This window comes from Macaca nemestrina, chromosome 13 (genome assembly GCF_043159975.1).
Source record: "Macaca nemestrina isolate mMacNem1 chromosome 13, mMacNem.hap1, whole genome shotgun sequence".
Classification (NCBI taxonomy): Eukaryota; Metazoa; Chordata; class Mammalia; order Primates; family Cercopithecidae; genus Macaca; species Macaca nemestrina.
The window spans coordinates 2,195,050-2,211,382 of record NC_092137.1 but is presented as its reverse complement, the minus strand read 5'-3'; the positions used below and the strand labels follow the sequence as shown (position 1 = coordinate 2,211,382).

The following is a 16,333-nucleotide window of genomic DNA, read 5'->3' as shown; positions in this document are numbered from 1 at the left end:
CTGCAGTCCTTCCTTGCTGCACGCTGTGTGCCCAGGTGTTGTGGCTGGCCGTGAGATGACAGATAGAGGTTTGTTAATTTAGTTCATCTTTGATTCACTCATGAAACTGAGCAAACTTCGGTTGCACACATGTTCTATGTCTGCAGTGGATCCAGTTCTGGGGTTTAGAGTCTAATGGGCTCTCTCCCCTGCCCTGATGAGCTCGTGGTGGGGTTGGGGTGCTGCTTAGGAGACCTACAGTTACAGCATGGTATGCTAAATTCTGTGACAGAGTCAAGAGAAAACCATAACACAAGATGTGTTGCAGCCTCCAAAGCTTCCTACAAAACTCTTTCTAGGAAACCCACCACATTTTCAGTGACAATCATCCATTTATAATTATTGATCTATAGAACAATTTTTATCTGTACTGAGACCTTTCCTTATTCTTTCTTTTTTTAACTGCAATGATTCTGAAAGGTAAAGAGCCTAAGAAGACACAGACATTATTAAGGACTTTGAGCGATAAATTATTCATAGAAATGTCACCCATGCATTATGTGCCCCCTGCCGAGCTGCAGCCCTGCGTCCCTTCATGCTTTGGTACAAGGCCTTTGGCCAGGACTGTGTGGAGAACTCACAGCACACATGTCCACCCTCAGCGGGGATGAAGTGCTGCCAGCACTGACCAGTGCACCTGGTTCCGGAGGGCTCTGCTCATCAACACAAATGGAAAGTGAGACCATTGGGTGCTTACCATGGTGCCGCGAGACCATTGGGTGCTTACCGCAGTGCCATGAGACTGTTGGGTACTTACTGTGGGGCCATGAGACCGTTGGGTGCTTACCGCGGTGCTGTGAGACCATTGGGTGCTTACCGCGGTGCCATGAGACCATTGGGTGCTTACCGCAGTGCCATGAGACCATTGGGTGCTCACCGCGGTGCCATGAGACCGTTGGGTGCTCACCGTGGGGCCGTGAGACCGTTGGGTGCTCACCGTGGGGCCGTGAGACCGTTGGGTGCTCACCGTGGGGCCATGAGACCGTTGGGTGCTAACTCTGGTGCCCTGCATGACTGTTTTGTGTTGCATGGGACAAGATGGCATGTGCTTTCATGGAAAGCCACTGGAAATAGTAAAACAATCCTGCGAAAAGCAGTTGCAACCCCGTTAATGCCCTCACCCAGAGTAAGAAGCGGGCATGCTATGGCTGCTGCAGGCCCACTCAGCCAGGCACCCTTTGTTCAGAGAAATGGGGACGGCCATTCAGTTCCCACCAGTGTGGGTGACACACAGACCTTTTGAGAAATAACAAGACCACTGTGTCTATACCATTGAGTGAACTCTTCCTTCCCTCAAACAGCAGACATGACCCAATTGTCCTTGAGTTTATATAAACTGCAATCACACTTAGATATGGTTTCAATTCATATTCCACTTTAAGGTAGTAAGGTCTATAGTGTTGTTGCTCCCATGTGAATTAATTCTTTCTTTAATCATCCTCAATCACTTCTAAATATTGAGGGAATCCTGGGCAGAAACATACTAGAGTGGAAACAAGGTGCAGATGTCACTGAGAAGGAGCCTCACATCCCTGGGCTGATTTCTGAAGTAAGAGAATCATACCTGAACAGTCCTCCCCACAGGGGGTGATGAAAACCCAAGAGAATAATGGATTTAAAATCATTTTGCAGAATGTTAATATACTACTCTTACTATTGTTATCATTCCCCAGTGTTAGAAAAAAGACTTACTTTAAATGGTTTTTACCTAATAAATTAGTGTTTATTCATTTATTTGTTCATTCAACATGAATTTGTTGATCATTAGTGTGTGCCAGGCAAAATTCTAGACTCTTGTGATTTAGAAAGAAGTTAGATAGCAAAGTGTCTACCACAATGGAGTGTAGTTTTCCACGGGGGAAGATAGAACATAAATGCATAAACAGATACTTACACACACATAATCCACAAGGGAAAATTGATGAATTGGATGTCACTAAAATTAAAATTTTACTTTACAAAACACCCTGTTAAGACAATGAAAAGACAAGCAATAAAGTTGCAAAAATACTTGGAAATCAAATATTCATCAAAGAACTAGTATCTAGAATATACAATGAAATCTCAAATTTAACGATTTAAAACAATGTAGTAAGAAAATGGGCAAAAGACATGGGCAGATAGTTCACTAAAGATGAAATTTAAATGTACATGAAAAGATATTTAATTCCATCAACTATTAGGCAAATGCAAGTTAAAACCACGATGAGCTGTCACTACATACCTGCAATGACTGACATAAAACAACAACACACCAAATTTTGACTAAGATGCAGAGAAACTGAATCACTGGTACATTAATTGAGGCAAAGTGAAATGGTACAGCTATTCAAACCAGTTGGGCGTTTTCTTTTAAAGCTAGCCATGTAATTGCCATATGACCCAGCTATCCCACTCTTGGGCATTAACCCCAGAGAGAGGGAAATGTACATTCACAGTAAAACCTACACACACATCTTTACAGAAGCTTTATTCATGGCAGCCAAAAACTGGAAATAACCCAGATGGCCTCCCGAGCATGAAGAGTTAAACTGTGTACAGCCGCGCCGTGGAATACTACTCAGCCATTAGAAAGAATAAACTATTGATACAACCCAGATGGAAGCTCCAGAGAATTATGCTGAATAAGAAGAGCCAATCTGCAAGCTTTGCACAGTGTATGACTTCATTTATAGAACGTTCTTGAAATAACAAAATGACAGAAACACTGATGAGTGGTTGCCAGGGGTTCAGGGTAGGAGAGTTGGCTCTGAAAGGGAAGGGACATCCGTGTGGCTCTAAAAGGAAAGAGGCTGGGTTTGGCTATGAAAATGAAGAAGGTGAAGAAGGTGGGAGTAGCTATGAAAGGGCAGAAGTGGGCGTGGCTATTAATTGGAAGGGGGATGGATGTAGCAATGAAAGACAATGGGGTGGTCATGATTATGAAAGGAAAATGATGGGCGTGGCTATGAAAGGGCAGGGAGTGGGCGTGGTGATGAACAGGAAGAAGCTGGGCGTGGCTATGAAAAGTCAGGGAGTGGGCGTGATGATGAACAGGAAAAGACTGGGCGTGGCTATGAAAGGGAAGGGAGTGGGCGTGGTGAACAGGAAAAGGCTGGGCGTGGCTATGAAAGGGAAGAGGGTGGACTCGGTGATGAAAGGGGCAGGATGTGGGCAGGGCTATAAAAGGACACAGAGGAACCCTTGCTCCTTCAGTGATAGTTGTCTGCATGTTGACTGTGGTCACAGACACAGAAACCTACACTGGTGCTAAAATCGCACATGCATACATGAACACAAGAGAAGTAGGAAATCTGCACATCGGTGGGACGAATCAATGTCATTCTGCCTGTATGTGCTATGGTTCTGCAAAATGTTATTATTGGGGGACACTGAAACACGGGTGCATGGGATCTCTGTATTCTTTCTTCCAGCTGCATGTGAATCTACAGTTACCTCAAAACAGTTTAAAACCAAAATCTGTGTAATATAATCCCAGATAATGACAAATGCCATAAAGAAAAACCCCCACTCATTCTCATTTGGGAGATTAGAGGAAGGGTGGATGAGGAGAAAGGCCAGCAAAGCTTTGGCTGAGGACAGAGTGTGCCTGAGAACCCCAAGGAGCTCTCGCCTGGCTGGTGTTATTTTTGTTTTGCAGCTAAGCTGCCTGCTAAACATGCCGTTTAAGAGCTCATCCTAGGAATTCCATTACCAGTGATCACAAGCGGCATCTGGGACAGGGAACTGTGAGCAGCCAGAACTGTAGGTGCATATTCCTTCCTACCGCACCTGAAGAAATGGGAAAAGGAGGTCACTGACTCACTCACTCATTAGCTGATTGTTCTGTGAATCTTTACCTAGTGAGGGCCTGTTGTTAAAAGCACACTGTAGATAGATAGATGATAGATAGATAGATAGATAGATAGATAGATAGATAGATAGATAGATAGATAGATAGATAGATAGATACATACATACATACATACATACATACATACATAGATCGATAGGTAGGTAGGTAGGTAGGTAGGTAGGTAGGTAGATAGATAGATAGACAGATAGATGATAGATGAATGGATGGATGGATGGATGTGCACACACACATTTAGTAAGCAGCATCATACACCCTGCAAGGGCATTTAGCCTATAGTCCATTTGTCAGTAGCTTTTAAATCTACATCTGGTAAATGACTCCCAGATGGGAATGCATCTTGGAACAAAGGTAGTCTCACTTCCAGCAATTACTCTAACTCTCGTTCCTCCAAGAGGGGTTCTCATGTTTGTGAGGGTGTCTCCTCACTCCGGAAAGCCCGAGGGACCCAGGGAAGGAACCAGGGGCACCCAAACTGGAATATTTGGACAAGCAGCCCTGATGAGAGGCTGAAGATGCTTTGCTGTTTCACCTGGGAATGGGAAGGACACTTCTGACTCCATGATTTGTGAATGTGTGCATGGAGAAGAGAGCACACTCCAAATAAAACCTTTCGTTTTGTCCACGAAATTCTGTTTTGTAGATACTTATCACTTTAATGAAAAATCTGTCCCTCTCCTGACAATGGTCAGTCATATCTGCTGTTGAGGGACTGGGACTGCGGTTGCTCCCACAGGAGTGGCCTGATGGTCTCCAGGTCTTCCTCCTTTCTACCCTTTGTGAACATTGAAGAATAGAAAAAACACTTTTCCCAAAACAACGATGGACAACGCGATGAATCTATAGAACATGCTAAAAAGCTTAAACTGATAGAGATGAATTTTTAGGATTACCAGTAGAGTAAGTCATTGTGTAAATTAACGTAATAATATTTTATGAAAGTAAAATATGATTGTTTTACGCATAGTACTGACAATATATTAGAGTGGCTTCGATTATTAATGTCCAATTCTACTATTTCTCAATCACTCGTTTTGCTTTATGTTGGTTTGTTTATAATATTTATTTAAATTTGTCTATTTGGTGTCTTTCAAATGGTGAAAATTAACTTGCATTTTTATAAAGCCACTGTATTGAATACCATCCCAACCTTTCTTAGTCAGTGTAGTAAGTAATATCTCAGAATGTGTTGGAAATAACTGTGCCTACTGTATAAACATTAATCATAGAGGTTTATACATAAGCCCCATTTTAAACACTATTTGGATGTTGCTTTATAGCCATAACAAATAAAAAAGTTTAAATTATTACCCAAGATGTTGCATTTTGTTTTGCTTTTTAATCGATAGCATGCTCTTGTAAAATCTTTTATGTGGAAATCACAACTTATTTGCTATCCTTTGAACTGAGGACAAAAATACAAACACACATGACAACCTGCTGATGATATTAGCTATGAAATACATGTGCAGATACATCACGTATGCTTCTGTAATTTGTCTCTACACATTTTATAATCTTAATACTTTGTAGACTCAATCATAAAAATGACTCTTTCTCTTAGTTTTATAAGAATATATTTATAGTTTTGTGTATTTTTTATATTACAAAGAGTAATTTCATTAATTTTCTAAAAGGTTTTTCTATAAGGAATGTTTTATTGGAAATTAATTGAGTGTGATACAAGGTTATTGTCGCCACTATCCCTCTCATCTTATCTCCATGCATCTCATCATCTCTTATGTCTCATCTCCATGCATCTCATTTCCACATATCTCATCTCCATGTGCTCATCACGTGTCTTGTCATCTCCATGCATCTCATCATCTCCATGCATCTCATCATCTCCATGTGTCTCATCATCTTCATGCATCTCACCTCCATGCCTCTCATCATCTCTGTGTGTTCCATCTCCATATGTCTCATCTCTATGCATCTCATGTCTGTGCTTCTCATCTCCATGCATCTCATCATCTCTTGTGTCTCATCTCCATGTGTCTCATCATCTCTTGTGTCTCATCTCCATGTGTCTCATCTCCATCTGTCTCATCTCGTTGTGTCTCATCATCCCCATGGATCTCTTCCTGTGTGTCTCATTATCTCCATGTGTCTCCACGTGTCTCATCATCCCCATGTGTCTCTATGATCTCATCTTCTCCATGTGTCTCATCTCCTAGTGTTTCATCTCCGTGCATCTCATCATCTCCATGTGTGTCATCATCCGCATGCATCTCATCCCTGTGTGTCTCATCATCTCCATGTGTCTGTGCACCCAGCCTGCCCTCATTGCCTTCTTGCAGCAAACGCATTAAAGACCTGACAATCACATCCCTCAGTTAGGGTTTCGCTTTTATTATGAATATCAGCCTCATTATTCTGCCTTTTTGTTCTTCTCTAGAGTGGCCACATCTGGTGGAAGATGAAAAAAATGTAGTTATTGAATTCAATCAAGTGTTTGCATCTTTCAAACTATCAACAAAATTCCATCAAGAAAGGTTCCAGTTGGTCTCACAGACATATGGATATCCGAGGAGCCACCTAAAGGTGAGGAATTCTATGTGGTATTAATATTTTAAGCTTTACATGCAGACAGGCATTTTGCATATTTACCTTAAAATATGTTACTTTGAAAAAGCATAAATATACGTTTGTGAATGAAGCAGCATTTTATTTGATAAAGAATACAACACCTCTTGCTTTTAATAAGCAATTCAATATAAAGTCAGAATGTGTAATCTCTTGGTAAACATAGACTCAAGTAGCCTTCTGTTATCTAGTTACATCACCCAAAAGAAGAATTTATAAGCATACTAATAGGCCTTGTTCACCCTTCAGCAGTCATAGAGAAGCTCCTTTGTACAAAGCCTCTTTAAAATCAGATCCCTGTGTCCGTTATTAGTTCTATTTTGGGATATTTCATATTTGAGGAAATTAAGAAGGTCATTAATTGGGGCCTCTTTTGCGTTGCCCAGGGTTCCTGTAGGTGTCAGTTACTGTTGACAAACCTCGCTTGCTGCCACTGTGGGCTCTGGGAGTCATGCTTCTTGAAAAACTTCAGGTTACAGCCTTTTGTTTTCAAAATAATTGTAGTAAAATACCTGTAACATGAAGTTTACCATTTTTACAGTTTTCAAATGTGTAATTAGTGATATCAAATGTATTCACATAGTGGTGCAATGGTCACCACCTGCCGTCTTCAGAACTTTTTCGTTCCCTAACTGAAGCCCTGTCTCCATTAAACACTAACTCCCCAGGCCTCCCCCACACTCCCTGGGTCCCAGCATTCTGCTTTCTGTCTCTGTGAATATGACCACTAGACTTACCTCGTGTGAGTGGCATGGTACAGTATCTGTTCTTTTGTGACTGCTCTCTTTCACTTAGCGTAATGCCCTCAAGGTCCAGCCATGTCGTAGAATGGGTCAGAACATCCTTCCTTTCTAAGGCTGAATAATAGTCCACTGTACATCTGTCAGTGGACACGTGTGCTGCCTCCGTCTTTCAGCTACTGTGAATTGTCCTCCTATTAGCTTGGGTGTAGAAATATATATCTGAGTCCCTGATTTCACGTTTCCTGAGCATCAACCCAGAAGTGGAATTGCTAGATCATGTGGATCATATTGCATTTGAATTTGTTAAGGAAATTGCTGGATCATGTGGATCATATTGCATTTTAATTTGTTAAGGAAATGCCACTCTTTTCCATAGTGGCTGAACCATAAAGTGGTGCATTATCACCACAGTTTACAAGGGTTCCAATTTCTCCATATCCAGGCCAACACTTATTCTTTTCTATGGTTTTATTTTTTTTAAATAATAGATACCCTGATGGATGTGAAGTGGCATCCTATTGTGGTTTTGATTTGCATTTCCCTCACAATTGGTGATGTTGAGCATCTTTCCATGTGTTTACGGGAAATTTGCGTGTCTTTTTTGGAGAAATGTCTAAGTCTTTTGCCTTAATCGGTTATTTGTTATTGAGTTGTAGGAATTCTTATATATTACAGATATTATCTCCTTATCATATATATGATTTGCAAATATCTTCTGCTGTTTCATGGGTTGCCTTTCACTTTGTTGGTAGTGTCCCTTGACACACAAGCATTTCGTTGTTTTTTTTTAAGTTTTGATGTTGTCCAATTTAGCTATTTTTTTTAACCTATGCTTTGAGTATCATATCCAATCAATCATTGCCAAATCCAATGTCAGGAAGCCGATCCTTCCTATTTTCTTCTAAGAGTTTTATAGCTTTAGCCTCTGTGTTTAGGTTGCTAACCCATTTGGAGTTAATTTTCTTTTTACAGGTTTAAGGTAAGATTCTAACTTTATTCTTTTGCATGTGGGTATCCTCTGTGTGTTGAAAAGACTGTCCTTGCTCCATTAAATGGTTATGGAACCCTTGTCAAAAATCATTTGACCATATATGCAGGAGTTTATTTCCGGGTTCTCTATTCTGTTCCACTGGTCTGTATCTCTGTCTTTATGCCAGTACCACACTGTTTTGATTACTGTAGCTTTGTTGTAAGTTTTCAAATCAGGAAGTATGAAATGTCTGACTGTGTTCTTTTTCAATATAGTTTTGGTTATTTGGGGATCTCTTAAGATTTCATATGAATCTTGGAATAGATTTATTTCTGAAAAAAAAAAATGACCTTAAGATTTTGAGAGGGATTGCACTGAATTTGTAGATCATATGGCTAAGTTTCTTAATGAGATAGAAATAGGGTTTCTTGTATTTTCTGGTAATGAATTTCTATATGCAATTTAAGCATGTACCATGACCTTAAATAATTATTTCTGTTTGGAAAAAAAAGTTCAGATTTTTACCTAGTTTTTCTGAGCCTGGTTTGATTAGTAATGAGCAATTACATAAGAATATCAAATAAAAAGTTTTCTAAAATCTTCCCCAAAGATGAAGATGTTGTGTCTGTTTAGTTTCTTAAAAACTCAGCTTTGTTTTTAAGGCTTAATTATCTAGCAGTAATTTTGAAGGCTTTGTTCTCTAGCAGGAATTTCTTAGGTAGAAAGTCAACAATGGCATGGGATGTTCCACTTAATCTCAGTGATTGAAGATACCCTGGCGTCCAGAGGTTCATTGCTCATGACAAGAGACTAGAAGATAACCAAGCTTAGATACTTAGATGTGGTGGGCATCATCCAAGACTACCATGAATACTAACAATGTATAGAGGCTCGGAGCACATGCTTAATACCCCAACTATGTCCATTAATAGATTATAAAACTTATCACTCTTAGAGCCCTACCCCATAAGTACCAGCACTGGCAACCACGAATTTCTCCTGCAAGAAGGTGTGACTGTTATTCCCTCTTCAGAGGTCAGTAAAGGGAAGATCAGAGAGCTTAGGTGACTAACCTAAGATAACATAATTAATAAGTAGCCAAGACAGCACCTGAACCATGCCCATGTGTCCTGGAAAGAAGGCTAGTGTACAATGTGGTGGGAAGGAATGATGTTTGAGGATCTAGACTTAGCACAAATCACGAACTCCAAGAGCCTTTAATTTCACTCCTTAATTCAAGTCTATATTCAAGTCTAAGAAAAATATTTTAAAATTAGCATTAGAAATGACCTGATGAAAGTTTCACTCAAGAACAGACTTTGTTTACCACTACCCTTTTCTGTCACCAGTACTGAGTGGGTATTTCTCATTCTTTCATCATTCTCTCATTCTTTCAACAGTGCTGAGTACCTATTTTGTGCCAGGAACTCTTGTGTCTGGATGTATACAAATAAATGAGATGCAGTCCTTGCCCTCAAAGACTTCACACATTGAACAAACATAAGGCATGAAAAGGACTAGTCTTTCCTTTGGTGCAAAATGTGTCTTATTCCTTTCTGCGTTCCTGAGCTGGGCATGTTTCCTGGGCCATATTAGGTACTTAGTCACATCTCAATGAATCCACAGAGGTCTGTGCAAGCTGTTGAGGAGGACACAGAAGAGATCTTAACTAGGAGCAGAGGAATCAAAGAGGACTTTGGAGAGGAGATCACCCCCAAAAGTGGATTTTTAAAGATTAGTTTATTAGATGAATAAATCTGGAAGTGGCTGGCTTGACAGAAGAAAATACAAAACTCAGAGATGGGAAGCATCAAGTAATGGACATGGAATACTATTCAGTTTTCATGTACAGCTGCATGTTAGGACAAAGGGCTTAGCTCCCCATGGCTTAGGTTTGGTGTTTATAAAATGAGTATGGGTACTGTCTGCATTCTGTGGTCCACCGGAGACAGAATGGGATGTGGTTCTATTTCTCCCATATCGGATGGAACGTAGAACAGAATGGTCCTCTGTAAGAAGCTGCAAACCTCCTCTCAGTCCTTGAAATTGATGACTACTTTCTTTCACTCATCTGCCTGCCATCCTTTCTACCCCCAAAGTCTGGTGTTACTGTATTCAACTTTCTGAATTCAATTTTAGTAGCTGTTGTGTAGTTTGTCCAACTGTAGACTCCAGGAATTGTTCTGCTAGTCCTACCCTTGGATTACAACTCAGAATCAGAAACACTCAGATGGAAGGGGCCTTAGCACCACCGCCACTGCAATGCAGCAGCTGTTGCACACAACCCCAAGTCCTGCTACCTTTCGCGGCTCTCAGCTCTTCCCTCCCCTGCAGTGCTCCCCCTACCATGTGTCATCTTTTCTGTCTGCAGCAGCTAGCTTCCTTTAGCATCTCCACTTAAGAAGGACTTTGGGGCTTGATCTTATGGGAGAAATAAAAATGCCATAGAACAAGATTCAGATTTAGGGCATTTTTCTGTCCTCGTGTGTCCCAATTAGCCACTGTGATTGCTGAGCCGTGAACACCTGTGGCGCCTCCGCAGCTGGTGCTCTAGGAAATCCAATTTCCCCTGAACCAGAGCCCAAAGAGAAAATCACACTCTGCATCCAATTTCCATGCTAAAGACTTTCCTTAAAATAAAATCAGTATCTGTTTCCCAAAAAACTACATGAATTGTGTTCTGAATGGTGACTATTTTAAAGAAAAGCGTATCATGTGTCCAGAAGGAGAAATCTGCTGAAATAGCTCCAACTCTGTAAATCTATATTCTTTGACCCTTTGAGAGAAATATATTTAAAACAGTGAACAAATGTCACAAGGTAGTCCTGTAACTGCCAACGATCACTTGTTTTTGGGCAAATCTCTACAAAAAAAATTGTTCCTTTTTTTGTAAAACAGAAGTAAATGGTCAAATGAGATGGATATCATGAACCTAATGTAAACTACAAAAGATGACAATAGTTGCTAACCATTTATTACGCATCACTCTGTACCAAGCTTGGTTCTAAAAGTACCATTCACCATGTCTCATTTCATCCTCAAAAAAAAAAAAACAAAAAAAAAACCCTATGAAGCTAGTACTCTCTCTCTCTCTCTCTCTCTATATATATATATATATATATGTTTATTTACATATATATAAGTTTATTTTCACAATACTAATAAAGACATGCCTGGGACAGAGCAACTTATGAAGAAGAAGAGGTTTAATGGACTCAGTTCCACATGGCTGGGGAGGCCTCACAATCATGGCAGAAGGCGAAAGCCATGTCTTAACTGGTGCAAGGCAAGAGAGAAATGAGGGCCAAGTGAAAGGGGAAACCTCTTATAAAACCATCAGATCTCGTGAGACTTATTGACTACCATGAGAACAGTGTGGGGAAATCCACCCCCATGATTCAGTTGTCTCCTACTGGGTCCCTCCCACAACATGTGGGACTTGTGGGAGCTACAGTTCAAGATGAGATTTGGATGGGGACACAGACCCAAACCATGTCTGTCTGTCTGTCTATTTACCTATCGATCTGTCTATATTCATAATTTATATTAGGAAAAAATGTAGAGAGAAGTTAAATAATTTGTCTAACGTTACACAGTTAATAAATGACACAGATGGGATTCAAATTTATGTAGGCATTTTAACTTCCAAGCCCGTGTTGTTAACTACTGTGAACTAACTTTCTACTATCTCTACAAAGCCATATGCAGATATTACACATTATTATTCTTGTGTCTATTTCACAACTATATGTAACATATATATTATACATATATATATAATATATCTATGCACTTGTGTGTGTAGATAATGTACTGTGTGTATATTTACACAAAGAACTTGTGGAACTGCTAGGTTGCTGCCAAATCAAATTGTTTTGCTTTAGTGGTGCAGTGCCATTAATATAACTTTATAGTCATCATCCTCATACATGTTTCCCCAGAAAGCAATCAAATAATTTTGAGTCATGCTTTGTCAAGATCCTCCCTAACTCGGCCGGGCGCAGTGACTCAAGCCTATAATCCCAGCACTTTGGGAGGCCGAGGCGGGCGGATAACAACGTCAGGAGATCGAGACCATCCTGGCTAACACAGTATAACCCCGTCTCTACTAAAAATACAAAAAACTAGCCGGGCGAGGTGGCAGGCGCCTGTAGTCCCAGCTACTCGGGAAGCTGAGGCAGGAGAATGGTGTGAACCCGGGAGGTGGAGCTTGCAGTGAGCTGAGATCACACCACTGTACTCCAGCCTGGGTGACAGAGCAAGACTCTGTCTCAAAAGAAAAGAAAAGAAAAGAAAATCCTCCCTAAGTCATGGAAGAATTCTTTTCAATTGTTTTCCAAGTGATTCATTTGTGTTGCTTCTATCATAATTGTTATGATTTCATTAAAACAATGTTTATTGCAATGCGATGTTATAAAATATTATGGATCGTTAAAAATAAAATTGTATGAGCTTTTATTTTTCTGGAACATAGTTTAGGAAATAGTAGAAATTTGCATTTCTCATGACTGGTATTATCAAAGTCACGGACCACCACCCTGTAGGAGAGTAGGATGCCAAACTACTGATCCCTGTCCTCCTATTCCGGAGTGTGGTGGAAACTGCAAATCATGGCACCTCCTTCCTCCGAACTGAGGACAATTGCCTGAAATCAGGGGACACTTTGATGGAAGCAAAGTTGGAAAGGAGGATATGTGGTTCAGGACCATGGACCACTTAGGGGGATTCAGATCTAAGGGGCAGTCAGGTATCGTCAAGGGATTTAGACACCACAGGTCCATCTAGGAGGATGGGAGGCAGGGGATTGCCAGAGATGAGTTTCTCTTTGCTTTTCTGAGAGTCGGGCTGTAGTTGGTGGAGTCAGCACATGAACCACCTACCTCTGGTGTGTGGCACAACCTTATCGCTCCTTCTGGGGCTGTGTGAGCTGAGATGTCCCAGCAGTGTCCGGTGCCCCACAAGTTCATGGAAGCTTCACACAAAGGGATTTTCCACACGAGAGTTTCTAAGCTTGAATGCCCTTGTTCCTGTTTCCCCTTGGAACAGAAGTAGGAAACTTTCTAAGCCTGAAGTTGCCAAGCAAGCACAACATTTTGCTGGAGCTACACAAAGTCACATAAATCTCAGGAAGAGGTATCAGTTTCTGACCTCATCAGAATTCTTTTATAAGTGTTATTTTTTTTCTTTTCTGGTCAGGGCAGAAGGGATTGGAAGACTGTGGAGTGGGCTAAAGTGGTTCCTCAGATTACTGGCACTAATGGTTTTGAACATCAGACTAATCAGGCTCTATCCCCCCTTCACAAAATGAGAAGCAGACACACGGATAGAGCAGGTGCTTGGTGCACGGTATCTGCATTAAGGCCAGGTCTGTGCCTCCAACAGGCTCACAGTCCAAGGTCTGACACACTCCACAGTTTACTGGGGACAGCCCCATGTCTTGAAGGAGGTACCTCTACAAATTCCCTGGAGACAATCTTTCTTCTAGAAACCTGGAAAGAAATTTGTGTTCTGCAGCCTTTGCTGGGAAATGGTACTGTGGTGGTTTAAGCTGGATACTTTGTTCACTGTTTTCATATTTTCTTCTTAGTAGTAGTTTACATTATTTCCTTGAGTTCTAATTTTAAAACGATTATATACCATAGTATTCATAAAAATTTACTATTGTTAGTATGTTTGGAGAAGCATATCGTATTTAAATAACTAGCAGCATCTTCCATTTAAGCTTGTATGTAGACTTCGTTGTCTGCTTAAGTCAATAATCCTTCTTAAATGTAGTTAGCCAAATTTTTATCATGAAAAATCAGTGTTGAGCTTTTAAATTTTCTTCCAAAAATAGAAATGTGTGACTTTATTCAATATGCTAAGCCTCGAACAATGTATCTCCCAGAGAATATTAATGTTTAGTAACACATAATCTTTCTTTTCACTTGTGAAGGAGAATTTTCATGTACCCACATTCCATAGAAGGTTCTAGAATGGCCATTGGGGGTAGACTTTGTTAGGGGAAGCAATTCTTCTCAGATATATCATTTTCGTTAGTCTTGTGGATATATTCTAATTTGACCAGGATAAAAATCATGTTAGCGTTAATATCATAGGTATCTTTCATAAATAAAAAAATCCAGTGTAAAATCTGTGGGTGGGAATTAATAGCATCTGACCAAGTGAAATGAAGATCATATTTAGGTCCCACATAAGACATTAAACTTAAACGTAGATACTGCAGAAATGAAATGAATAAATCTTGTTGAGTCAAAAGAACTTTCAAGACAATGTAGAAAGGTGGAAATTTTAGTGCAGGTATTATTTTAATATCAGACCAATAAATAAATAAGAAATTACTTCACTAAAATATAGCATAAATGGGTAAAATTAGTGACTTATTAGCATATTAAATTTAACAAATAAAAATATTAACTAAAAATGAGCAAAGGATATGGAAGACAATTCAGAGGAGATAAAAATGAATTTGACATTAGAAAAGCTGCTCAAACTCATGACACTATGACTTCCAAGTGGAGTCACTAAGTCATGGCTCTCTTTCCCTCTCAGTGGACAGTAGTCAGGCATGCTGATAGCAAAGTATTGGAGAGTATGGGTTATAGATGATAATTAGTAATATCAGTGAAGCTCAGAAAGGGTGTATCCTCTGTACTGGTAATTCCACTTCTAGATATTTAGTGTACAAATATTCACACACAGGAGAGCAAAGTTGCATTTATAAATAGACAGCCAGTGCAGAAGCCAAGAGCAAGACCTCTGACCACACCTACAGGAACCAAGTGTGGCTTCACCCTGGACAAGCTACTGGTCTCTACCTGCTGTGGTTTCTTTTTGTGTATGCCAGGAATAATCACAGTATTTATACCTGAGAGAGTCATGGTAAACATTGATGGAATGAGTCAAAATGGCACTTGTTGCATAGCAAGCATTTTTGTATTAGAAATGTTGGCTATTTTTGTTGCATTCATTATAAGTCTTGTTTATGAGAATAAGATTCTGAAACGACTTAAATATTCATCCATAGGAGATGGGTGAAATAAATCATGCTTCATTCATGTAATGGAGCATGATACATTTATTTTTTAATGAAGGAGATTATATAAACCTAGCCCAAGTTATAATATTAAACAAAATTTGCAGGGTGAAAAAACCACGCGTGTAATGTTATGATTTGTGTGTGTTAAAAAGCATGACAAGCATAGATGCTTGTCAATGCATTGAACTTCAGAGAAAGACCACAGGACAGGTTGTCCCAGAGGGAAGGAATTGGGTGCCTGGGGGAGAAAAATTACTTTTCATAGTATATCTCTTGAATCCTTAAGAATGCTGTACCATGCATATGTGCATTTCTTTTAAAATAAATTATTCATGTTTATATTCACCACATTTCATGGAGAAACCATGTGCAAGTCAATGTGTTGAATCTGAAAAGGGTCCCAAAGATACAGAAGGCGACAGTGGCCCTGGAGGAGCTGAGGACCCTGCAGCAGGTCAGGATGTGCACCCTGGGGATGTCGGTAAGACAGACCCACGGAGGACCACGGGGAGGGAGAGATAGAGCCATATCATTGGTGCCAAACATAGGGACACCGGGTCCTTGGAAAGAAGAAAGTTGGCCTGGAGATCCAAATAGTTCTGTTGAATTTGAGAGAATAGTGGGGAGAGAATCTTCCACCAGCTGAGCAAAGGCATTGAGGCGAAAAATATAGGTCCTGTTTGAGAAAAAGGCAATTTGTCTAATTTCTGATGCATTCACAGTACAACTACATGAGCAGAGGATAGGGAAATTGGGACATTTCATTGCCGGGAACTTATTTAAAATGCTTTGCATGCTCTCTTAAGAAAAAATAAAATATGAGAGTGAGGGGTGAGCAAAAGAGGATCCCATCCACAGACTATGAGGTTATTCATTTTATTTTTCTAATGAAGTTTCGTGAGCAGGTGGGTGGTTTTGATGATGCTCTCTGAATTATTCAAAGCACTTGCAGACAGGAGTTTTGGCCCCCTGCATGGCTCTGCAGGGACACCCCTACCAGAGCCTCTCCTACCAGGCCCACTGCAGGAGGCTTGCTGTTTCAGCACCTTAAGGAAGGGCAGGTAAAAGCAATCATAGTGCTGCAGCCTGCCTGCGAAAAGCCT

The 16,333-nt window shown here is 40.3% G+C and overlaps 1 protein-coding gene across 30 annotated transcripts in view; it reads left to right on the top strand.

Moving 5' to 3' along the window:
* Positions 1-16,333, top strand: part of LOC105497564 (myelin transcription factor 1 like) — a 533,126-nt gene that overhangs the window by 263,940 nt on the left and 252,853 nt on the right. For all 30 annotated transcript variants that reach the window (XM_071076157.1, XM_071076158.1, XM_071076139.1 and 27 more), the window contains one exon: positions 6,291-6,436. The gene's annotated coding sequence lies outside the window, so the exon portion shown is untranslated. The remainder of the gene's footprint in view (positions 1-6,290; positions 6,437-16,333) is intronic.